The sequence below is a fragment of the Protopterus annectens genome, chromosome 11.part0, assembly GCF_019279795.1.
Source record: "Protopterus annectens isolate FY-2018-M chromosome 11.part0, PAN1.0, whole genome shotgun sequence".
Classification (NCBI taxonomy): domain Eukaryota; kingdom Metazoa; phylum Chordata; order Ceratodontiformes; family Protopteridae; genus Protopterus; species Protopterus annectens.
In genome coordinates, this window is record NC_056745.1 from 258,876,655 (window position 1) to 258,886,853 (window position 10,199).

The 10,199-nt window shown below is 44.1% G+C and overlaps 1 protein-coding gene across 25 annotated transcripts in view; it reads left to right on the forward strand.

The window, feature by feature from the left end:
• The window catches only part of C2CD5 (C2 calcium dependent domain containing 5), a 1,731,257-nt gene that overhangs the window by 579,194 nt on the left and 1,141,864 nt on the right, over nt 1-10,199 (forward strand). The gene's annotated exons all lie outside the window — the stretch shown is intronic.

Below are 10,199 nucleotides of genomic sequence, written 5' to 3' on the forward strand. Positions count from 1 at the left end.
TCCTCCAAAATATGCAAGGCTGTCTTGAAAGGAACCTTTTTGTTAAGACCACCCACCCGTTAAAGATCCAGTTCCCCCATGGGATCTTACCCTACTTCTTCAAGCTCTGACTGGGCCCCCCTTTGAGCCCGCAGCTTCAGTCGATTTGAAATATGTATCATGGAAAACAGCTTTTCTGATTGCCATTACTTCTGCGAGAAGAATATCAGAGCTTCATGCTCTTTGCAGTAAACCTCCCTATATAATTTTTCATAAAGACAGGGTCTCCCTCAGGACTAATCCCTCCTTTCTTCCCACGGTGGCTTCGAAAGTCAGCATCAACCCAGACCATTAATCTGCCTGTTTTCTTTCCAAATTAAAGGAGAATACAGACTTCATTGTCTGGATGGTCACAGACAGTTACGCTTTTACTTAAATAGAACAGCAGATCTTTGAAAATCTGACCAACTTTTTGTTTCCTTTGCAAAATCTTGTCTGGGCAAGCCAGTTACTAAGGTAAACTTAGCCGGATGGATTTCACAGTGCATTCTCCTAGCTTACAAAAGCTCTGGTCGTCCTGAGCCCCTGAGAGTACAAGCCCATTCTGCCCGATCCATGGCCTCTTCTGCTGCCTTCCGATCAAAGGTTTCCTTGGATGACATTTGCTCGGCAGCTACTTGGGCTTCCTCTCATACCTTTATCACACACTACAAATTGGATTTGATCTCCAGAGGACATGCATCGTTTGACTCAGCAGTGCTCCGGAATATCCTTCCATAAGGGCCTCCCAAGTTGTTGGTAGCTGGGCTCTGTCCCACAGGTTGCAGAGCAAATTAAGTTAACTACTTCAGATAAAGAAGTTATGTACTCACCATAACGTTCCATCAGAGTAGGTAACTTCATTTGTCTGCAACCAACCTGCCCTCCATCCCCCACACCCTTAGTTCGTTATCTAAGAGTCAGGATATGGCTTCTTTTCATGGACGTCATTGTAACAGTTTGGAACCACTCCTAGATTATGGAATTCCTTATTGTCCTTTGGCAAACTCGATCTGCGGGTTAGAGGGAGATGGCAGGGCATTATGGGTAGGGGGAGGAGCTCGGATCTATTAGCTTGGAAAGCTGCCGGCTCGGATCTGAGTCGGATCCGATACCCACAGGTTGCAGACAAATTAAGTTACCTACTCAGATGGAACGTTATGGTGAGTACATAACTTCTTTTTTCAGCAGTGCAAAATGCAGGTGACTCAGCATTGATGTACTCAGCAAATACTCTGCATCAGGTCCATTTGCATTTATTTCTGTTTAGTTTGATTTGTTTACTGGGGAGGTCTGATTGGATTTAAAAATACCACTTTTCATTAGAGGCCCAGGGCGAAAAGCTCCTCAGTTGAAAGAAGACTCCGCCTAAGCTATTGTTGCCCCAAGTCCTTCTCAACACTCTTGCCAAATAGCTAGCTCAAGTATGAAGTATGCAAAATGAGTGAGGAAATCTTCACAGGTGCCTCCTACTCATTATATCCTCCCATATCTGGATAAAACAAATTATTAGTTTTGGTTTCCCTATAAAGTTGGAAGTTTTTTCATCTGCTGTTCCGTTGCTGGACCAGTGGGTCTCTACAAAGCAGCTGAAGCAGGCTGATGTTTTTTCCAAGGAAAACAGTAGAACTTTTTCCAAAAAATCATAGCTCAGTTAAAATGTTGTGCATTTTTGTCTCACCTTTCACTGATCATTAGGGAAATTGGGGTGGGAGTGGGGGTTGCTGACATCAGCTTATTCACTAACTTCATATTATAGTTCAAGATGGCTGCCATTTAGTCCATTCTCTTGCTATTGCGGGAGGGGCACTGGGTGTGTGTTCAGCCAGTATGATTGTCCTCTGGTAATGCTTTCCTTCAGGTAAGGTTCATCTGTAGTACAGAATCTTCCTCTTCGGCCTGTCATCAACACCAGAGGTCCTTACAGATGCCTTTTGGTGCTGAAGCTGATAATGCACTACAAAAAAGTTAATGTTCTATACCAGCTACAGTTTTAACATAGAGGGACACAGTTTTCTACCTGTGATCCAGATGGCCTGAGCCTGAGTAGTGGTTTAGGTACTCGAGGAGCTGCTAGTGATGGTTTGGTTAATCAAACAATCCTCATTGCACATTGCTTGGGGATGTAAGCGATCCAGTTTATTTTGACAAATCAGCACCAGTCTGAGAAGTAGGTGTCAAGTTTGGAGCACTGTGGATTGGAGAATTGGACTTGACACTGCCAAGCCATTTCACTCTAGCCTCCATGTGAGGTGTGTGTGTGTGTGTGTGTGTGTGTGTGTGTGTGTGTGTGTGTGTGTGTGTGTGTGTGTGTGTGTGTGTGTGTGTGTGTGTGTGTGTGTGTGTGTGTGTGTGTGTGTGTGTGAAGCCATTTCACTCTAGCCTCCATGTGGTGTGTGTGTGTGTTTTGAAACTCAGACGTGGGAAATAACATTTTGTAGGCCCTTGGGGTAAAGTGAGTTTTCATGTCAGCTACAGCTGGTGGGGTTAGGATATGTAGTAAAAAATCTCTCCCTCCACCATCTTAGTAGAAGGCAAACAGCTGGGTATTTTATCCAGACTTGAAGAAACTCAGGAGCCATGCTTAAACTCATCCTCTGTGTATGTGTATGGAGTTTGACGCTAGACTCTCAAGCATTTGAAATGAAGGCTGCAGCTAAGGAAGCACAGAAGCACAAAGCAGAAAAAATGTTTGTATGGGAGAAGAGAACCAAAGTATCCTTACTGCATGCTTGAATGATGGCAGACTGCTTCTGCTCTTGACACCCAGGCTAATGTCTTTGAAAGAGGGCGTTCATCTATGGGGTAATGTGGGCTGCAAGCTGATTGAGGTAAACTAGGAAAATGAATGAGCAAACCAAGGCATTGGCTTGATGCCTGGCTGACATAACAGGCAAAAAAATAAAAAAATAAATAAATACATTTTCCTTTACTAAAATTATGTGATCCTTGACCAGCTTTCAAAGGTTTCTTTTGCAAGATCCTGAGAGTGTTTGGCTCCATTTATTAAATTCATACATTGATTGAGCCAAGTTCTACAGTAAACGATCCATTAACCAGAACTCAAGCAACCGGCAAAAAAGTATCGAAGAAATACAGTAAAATTTTCATGTGCTGCACTTTGTTTCCCTGTGCGGAAACGTACCTTACATTTTTAGAGTTTTAGAGTTTTAAAAAGGAAGGTAGGAATAAATTCCTTCTCTCCCCAACCTGAGAACAAGTCAAACCAAAGAAATAGTATCGGGTGTAGTATTAGGCCTATTTTTAATAGTAACTCTCAAGCAACCAGAAACTACAGTTATCCGGCATCTACCAATCCCCATGGGTGCCAGTTAACTGAGAGTTTACTGTACAATCTACCAAAAAGATATTTTTTAATAGTGGTTCTGGATACTAGAGTGAATCTAGCCTTTCCTAGACTAAACATGTTGCAAGAACTCCAGCTCTTGGGAAATGATCATTGGCACTGTATTGTGTTTAAGCTTCTACTCTTTCTGTTATTTCTCATCCTCATAATAGCTTTCATTTTTTTTTTCATTCCTTCTAAGAATGCTGAACGTTCTGCCTAATACATCTGTTAGCTGTTGGTGGCTTCAGTGGCTTTCTTCTCATCAGTTTCTAGAATTCTGATCAGGATGTTCATCGTGTTTCACTGTTGCAGTCATTACTCTTGGGTTATCCTGCTGGCAGGCTACCCTCAGTCGGCCAGAATTCCAAAGTCTAGGTCCAGTGTCAGTTGCTGTTACCTCTTCCCTGACGTCAGTGCACCAGGGGTATAAAAGATGCAGCCGACGCCATTTTCTTCAGTCTTTCTTGCCGCGTGGTGCCCGAAGCAAAAGCAGTTCGCAAGTGCCGGTTGGCCAACTCCTGAGATATTCAAATCCGAATTTCAGTACCGAAGTCTTCATTAAAGCTAAGTACCCCGTTGGGGAAACTTTTTTTCTTGCTCCAGACCGATGTCAGAAAAAGTTAACAATTGTATTTCTTGTAAGAAGTAGATACCTCATAAGGTCCAAAACTGACGACGGGGTCTCTGCTAGGCCAGTCGCCGGTTCTCAGTGAGGTGCTTTCACAGCCCCTGGCGCCCGCTACCTCAGAGCCACAGGCCACTTCCGACTCCCACATGGAGCTGACTGAGCCTCTGGATACTCAAGGTATTGGACACTCGGAAATCATTCCCTCAGATGGGTCCGGAGCCGCTGAGCAGGCATCGGCTTCTGAGGGTGTCTCCAGACCTACACAACTATATATTAAGCCATCTTCAGCTTCAAAAACAAAGACTAAAGCAGCTCTAAAGACAAAGAAACAAGTACAGCATTGTCCTGCTCAGACTTCCATGCCTAAAAAACAGATGCTCAAAATGGCTGAAGACCTAATTACTTTGATCAGGGCTCCCATCCCCCTCGTGATAAGAGGCCTAGGCAAGAGACAGAGTATGATTCTTCTGATCAGCTTTCTTTTTCCTCTGATTCCTCGTCTGAACAGGATTACTCCATGCTTCCCTATGAGGATTCTGATGCTGAAGAATCTATTCCTTCAGCCTCTCCTCCTGAGGATTATTCTTTTGGGGAAACCCTGCATACCATGAGGGAGCATTTCCACTGGGAGAGCCAAGATTATTCTGAATCTAAGAAAAGGCTCAGGGACTTTCTCCTACTTCCTCAGCACAGACCCCTTGCTATTTCACCTGTTCTAGACATTGTAGATGTATTTTCAGAGTCTGGCCTGTCCCCTGACTCTTTACCCCCTGCACCTGCTAAGCCAGACAGATACTACAGGGTCCTGGATTCTCATAAATTCCTATATAAAAACCCGGCTGCTGACCCAGAATCTATATCTCAGGGTCCCAAAGGGGTCAAAGCTTCCACTGCAAAAAACCCTGTCCCCTCTGATAGGGATTCTGGGGCTCTAGACAGATGGGGGAAAAAAGTCTACACTTCTGCTACCCTGGCTGTAAGGGCTTTAAATTGTCAGTTTCATATGCTTAAATATCAACAATATTTAATGTCACTGCTTAAACAGAAATTGTTGACAAATACTGAATGTTCAGAGAACAAGGAATTGCAGGATTTATTGCATGCAGCTGAACAAGTGGGAAAGCATACTTTGCAATGTGGTTATGATTCACTGGAGGCCTCTTGCAGGGCCGCTGTTACAGGTTCTGTTATTAGAAGGCATGCTTGGTTAAAGGAACAGACTCTGCCTGATCATGTTAAAGCAAAATTATTAGATGCACCATTACAGCATGATACTTTGTTTGGTACTAAAGCAGAAGAGGTGTTGAAAAAAATGGCGAGTAAAGCAAAATCCATGCAGTCAGTCAAGGATTTCTTACAGGTACAGCCACCCGGGTTTAGCAGGAACTGACCTTCTAAAAATTGGTCCTTTCCAGTGTCAGACAGGCCACAAAGAGGCAGATACAGGTGTCCCAGTGGCAGATCTCAGCCCCAAGGCTCATACAGGCCTAAACAATGGGGTGCTCGTACCTCCAAAAGCAGAGAAGACAAATCACAGCCTTACAGGAAACGGTCCCAATGACGTTCCTCTACCAGATCCAAGCACTTTTCTTTTGGCAGCCCCCTTAGGGGAAAAACTAGCACTTTTTTCATCAAATTGGCAAATGGTTACCCAAGACAAATGGGTCCTGAACATAGTGTCCCAAGGCTACAGGTTCCATTTTCATACTCTACCAAGGTCAAAAGGTATGCCAGACCTGCCACACAATTATTGGGCAGAGGCACAAAAACAAATTACAGCCCTCATGGATATGAGGGCCATTCAGTAAGTACCACAACAAGAGAAGGGGCAAGGATTTTACCCCAGACTTTTCCTAGTACCCTGAAAGGACAAAACCTGGAGACCAATACTGGACCTGTCTATACTAAATACATTTCTGGAAGTTCCAAAATTCAAGATGTTGACTCTACGGCAGCTACTGCCCATGCTGGGCAAGAAGGCTTGGCTCGTAACTTTGGACCTAAAAGAGGCATACTTGCATTTCCCAATCAGACAATCTTGCAGAAGATACCTAAGATTCATAGGTGGCTCAATGCATTACCAATTCTCTGCACTGCCCTTTGGCTTATCTACTGCGCCCAGGGTCTTCACAAAATGCCTGGCACCAGTAATTGCGTTTTCCAGACAAAAAGGAATTCAAATGTATCCCTACTTGGATGACTGCCTAATTCAAGCAGAGAACAAAGATATTCTTCTAAAGCATCTGGCATTTGTAAAAAGATTACTAATTGGCCTAGGGTACACAGTAAACAAAAATAAATCAAAACTAGTGCCCTCTCAAGAGATAATATTCCTGGGTGCAAGCTTAAATACAACTGCCCAGCTGGCTTATCTCACGCCAGGCAAACAAAAGCATCTGACTACTTACTTCAAGAAATTGGCAACAAAAACCCACTTATCTGCAAGGAAAATCCTGCAGACCTTGGGTTTCATGGCATCCTGCATTCTACTAATTCCATATGCCAGACTGCATATGAGGAAACTACAATGGTATCTAAAAAGTATTTGGACTCAGCATTGCCACAGCCTGGAGACAGTAATTGCACTCATTCCCTGCCTGCAACAGGAGTTTCGATGGTGGGCAGGAGCCTGTCACCACAACAAGGGTCTGCCATTCAGTCTACCCACAGCCAGACAGACACTGACAACGGATGCATCATATTATGCCTGGGGGGCCCATATGGCAGGAAAATGTATTCAGGGCACATGGTCTGCAAACCAGATGCATCTTCACTTCAATCAAAAAGAGTTGCTAGCTGTTCAAAATGCCCTGACAGCTTTCAAGGACCTGCTTCATCCAGGACAGTTACTGATAAAGACAGGCAACACTATGGTCATGTGGTACATAAACAAGCAGGGAGGTACACATTCCTACCCCCTCTGCAGACAAGCAATGACCTTATGGGACACAGCATTGGCTTTTCAAGTTCACCTGCAAGCACAATTCCTGCCAGGAAAAACAAATACTCTGGCAGACGAACTAAGCAGAAACCTCATGGATCCCCACGAATGGAAACTGGATCTACAAGTCTTAAGCATGATAATAAGGAAATGGGGATGCCCAGGCATAGATCTATTTGCCTCCCCTCACAACTGCCAATTACAGAGATTTTGCACAAGGATTTATCACAAGCAAGCATGGAAAGTGGACGCCCAATCCTTCAGCTGGAAAAATCTAACAGTGGATGCCTTTCCTCCACTGCCTCTCCTTCCCAGGGTACTCCTAAAGGTCAGACAAGAGAAGCCAAAAATGATACTGAGGCCACGCCAGCACTGGTACCCAATCCTAAAGACCTTGTCTCAAGGTCCAGCATGGATATTGCCTCAAACATCTCACTTGCTGACCCAACAAAACGATCAGATCCTGCACAGCCAACTCAGGACCTTAAATCTGGCAGCATGGCGGATAATGTAGCCATTCAGAACACTCCTCTTTCAGAAGCTGTTTTGGATGTTATTTTGGAGGCCAGGAGGCCCAGTACCAGAAAATCTTATGCAGAGAAATGGAAGCGATTCTGTGCTTGGAACCAGGAACAAGGTATTGACACGTGTGTACCAAATATCCCTCAGATTTTACAATACCTAACTGAGATGCTGAACAAAGGCCTTTCTTTCTCATCAATTAAGATTCATGCGCCTCTGCCATTTCAGCCCATTGCAATGCGGAACCACCTATCTTTTCTCATCCTTTAATAAGGCAGTACCTCAGAGGGGCCAAAAACATTAGGCCTCCAAGGGGAGCACCAATTCCGGCGTGGGACCTCAATTATGTTTTGGAAAAACTCACACTGCCTCCTTTCGAGCCAGCATCAACAGCAGATATAAAATTCTTATCCTGGAAAACAGCTCTTCTCCTAGCAATAACCTCTGCAAGGCGAGTCTCAGAGTTACAAGCACTCATGGCTGTGGAACCTTTCATCATTTTTCATCCAGACAGAGTTTCTCTGAGGACAAACCCTACATTTATGCCTAATGTGGTGTCCAGTGTGGCCCTCCACCAAACCATTCACTTGCCTACCTTTTATCCAAATCCATAGAACAAGGGTGAGAAACTTCTGCATTCTTTGGACATACACAGGCAGCTACGCTTCTACTTGGACAGAACTAAAGCTTTCAGAAAGACTGAGCAACTTTTAGTGTCATATGCTGCCGGATCACAAGGAAAGGTCATCTCAAAACAGACTATTTCTAAATGGATAGGCCACTGCATCCGTTTCTGCTATTCTCAACATGGCAAATCAGTGCCTAAGGGCATTAGGCCTCATTCCACCAGAGCAGCAGCCACTTCAGCAACCTTCCTCAGAGGAGTTCCAACCAAAGATATCTTAGAGGCTGCAACCTGGAGTTCAGTGCACACCTTCACAAAGCACTACCACTTACCTCTTTACTCTAAGTCCAGAGCAGGCTTTTCCACTGCAGTCCTGCAGGGCCTTATAGCCTCTCCTAATCCTATTTAGCCGAGCTTTAGGATTCAACCCAAGAGTAATGACTGCAACAGTGAAACACGATGAACATAGTACAGTTGTGTACCTACTATAAATGTAGATGTTGGAGTTTATTCACTGTTTCAGTCCAGGTTACCCACCCATCATCCCCCTTTTCTTTGCTGGGTCTGTCTGCACTTCTCTATCCTATACAGCCTATTTGGTGTATTTGCTTGTAGATGAAGGAAATGTTATTTTTGTGCATGCATTTTTATTGGCATATTTTTCAGCCTACCAGTTTGGGGGCACCTGACATCTGGGGCAAGAAAAACTGAAGAAAATGGAGTCGGCTGCATGTTTTATACCCCTGGCGCACTGACGTCAGGGAAGAGGTGACAGCAACCGACGCTGGACCTAGACTTTGGAATTCTGGCCGACTGAGGGTAGCTTGCCAGCAGGATAACCCAAGAGTAATGACTGCAACAGTGAATACACTCGAACATCTACATTTATGGTAGGTACACAACTGTACTTTATTGTCCATGAGAACTTACTGCTGGGAACTGACTTTAGTGTTGTGATTCCATGTAATTTCTCCACATCTTAGGCTTTCTTGTTGGGATAGATGGAGCTTCCTGGACCTACATGTAACTGAAAGGAGGTGTGTCTCCTTAACTTCCACATAAATGCCTTATAGATGAGGATGATTTTATACTCTTTCCATCTGGTGCCTCAACAAGGGAATATAAACTCTTATCTTCTTTGTAAGGAAGTTCTTAGGCCTGAGCAGGAGACTGTGGACCACACAATTCATCTTTTAGTAGTCTACATCTTAGTGGAGAAAACTGTGTTAGATGCGCTCATTTAATAACTGTCACAATTCTTGGATATCCTCATTTTTTCTGACAATGCCAGAATTCTGTTACAGAGGTACGTCTTCAGTAAGCAAAACTGGTAATTCTAAATGCAGTGATTCCTCAGTACTCTGTCTGTCATCCGAGGCATATTGTAATGGGCTGTGAATGTATTCTCCTCACCTTACCAGCTTTCACTTTTAGGCATTACTTTCATTTCTTCTTTTCACAAAATATGATATCCTTCCATTTCACTGTTGCAGTATTCATTACATTAGGGATTCCCTGCCATGGGGGGGGGGGGGGGGGGGGGCAGTCGTCTGGCCAGTATACCAAAGCCTTAGGTTGCTTTAAGGAAAACCATACATCACGTGTATGCTCCTCACATAGTGTAGGGCATAAAGGTGATGTCTGGATGTACCATCCTCAAAACCTCTTTGCCACCCAGTCTGAATGCCACCATTCTATTGCTTGTTCACCAAGCCGTTGCAGATAAGTTCCTCATTGGGTTTTTATTTTATTTTTTTTTATTTTATTTTGTCGCTTGTGGGGTTTTATGTCATCCCAGAATGGTAAATGCTAGTGTGGGAGACAAATTCTCCATAAAGATTGCCACAAACAGAGTCTATTTTGCCTTGGCACCTTGCACAACCATACGTCCTGTTCTGTCTGTCAGGCCTTTGTACCAAAAACCCTTTGTAGTAGACTCTTTTCTCTGGCACTTTATCTTGAAAATCAACATCTTAAGCTTCTTGTTAAAGACACGATGGAGGGAACTTCTCTCTGTGAGGGACAGCCGTCAGTGAAGAAGAAAGCCAAGAAACCTAGGCCAGAATCATCTGCTGTTCATCCTCCACCGGACGTCACTCTCGAGGTGAGGGAATGC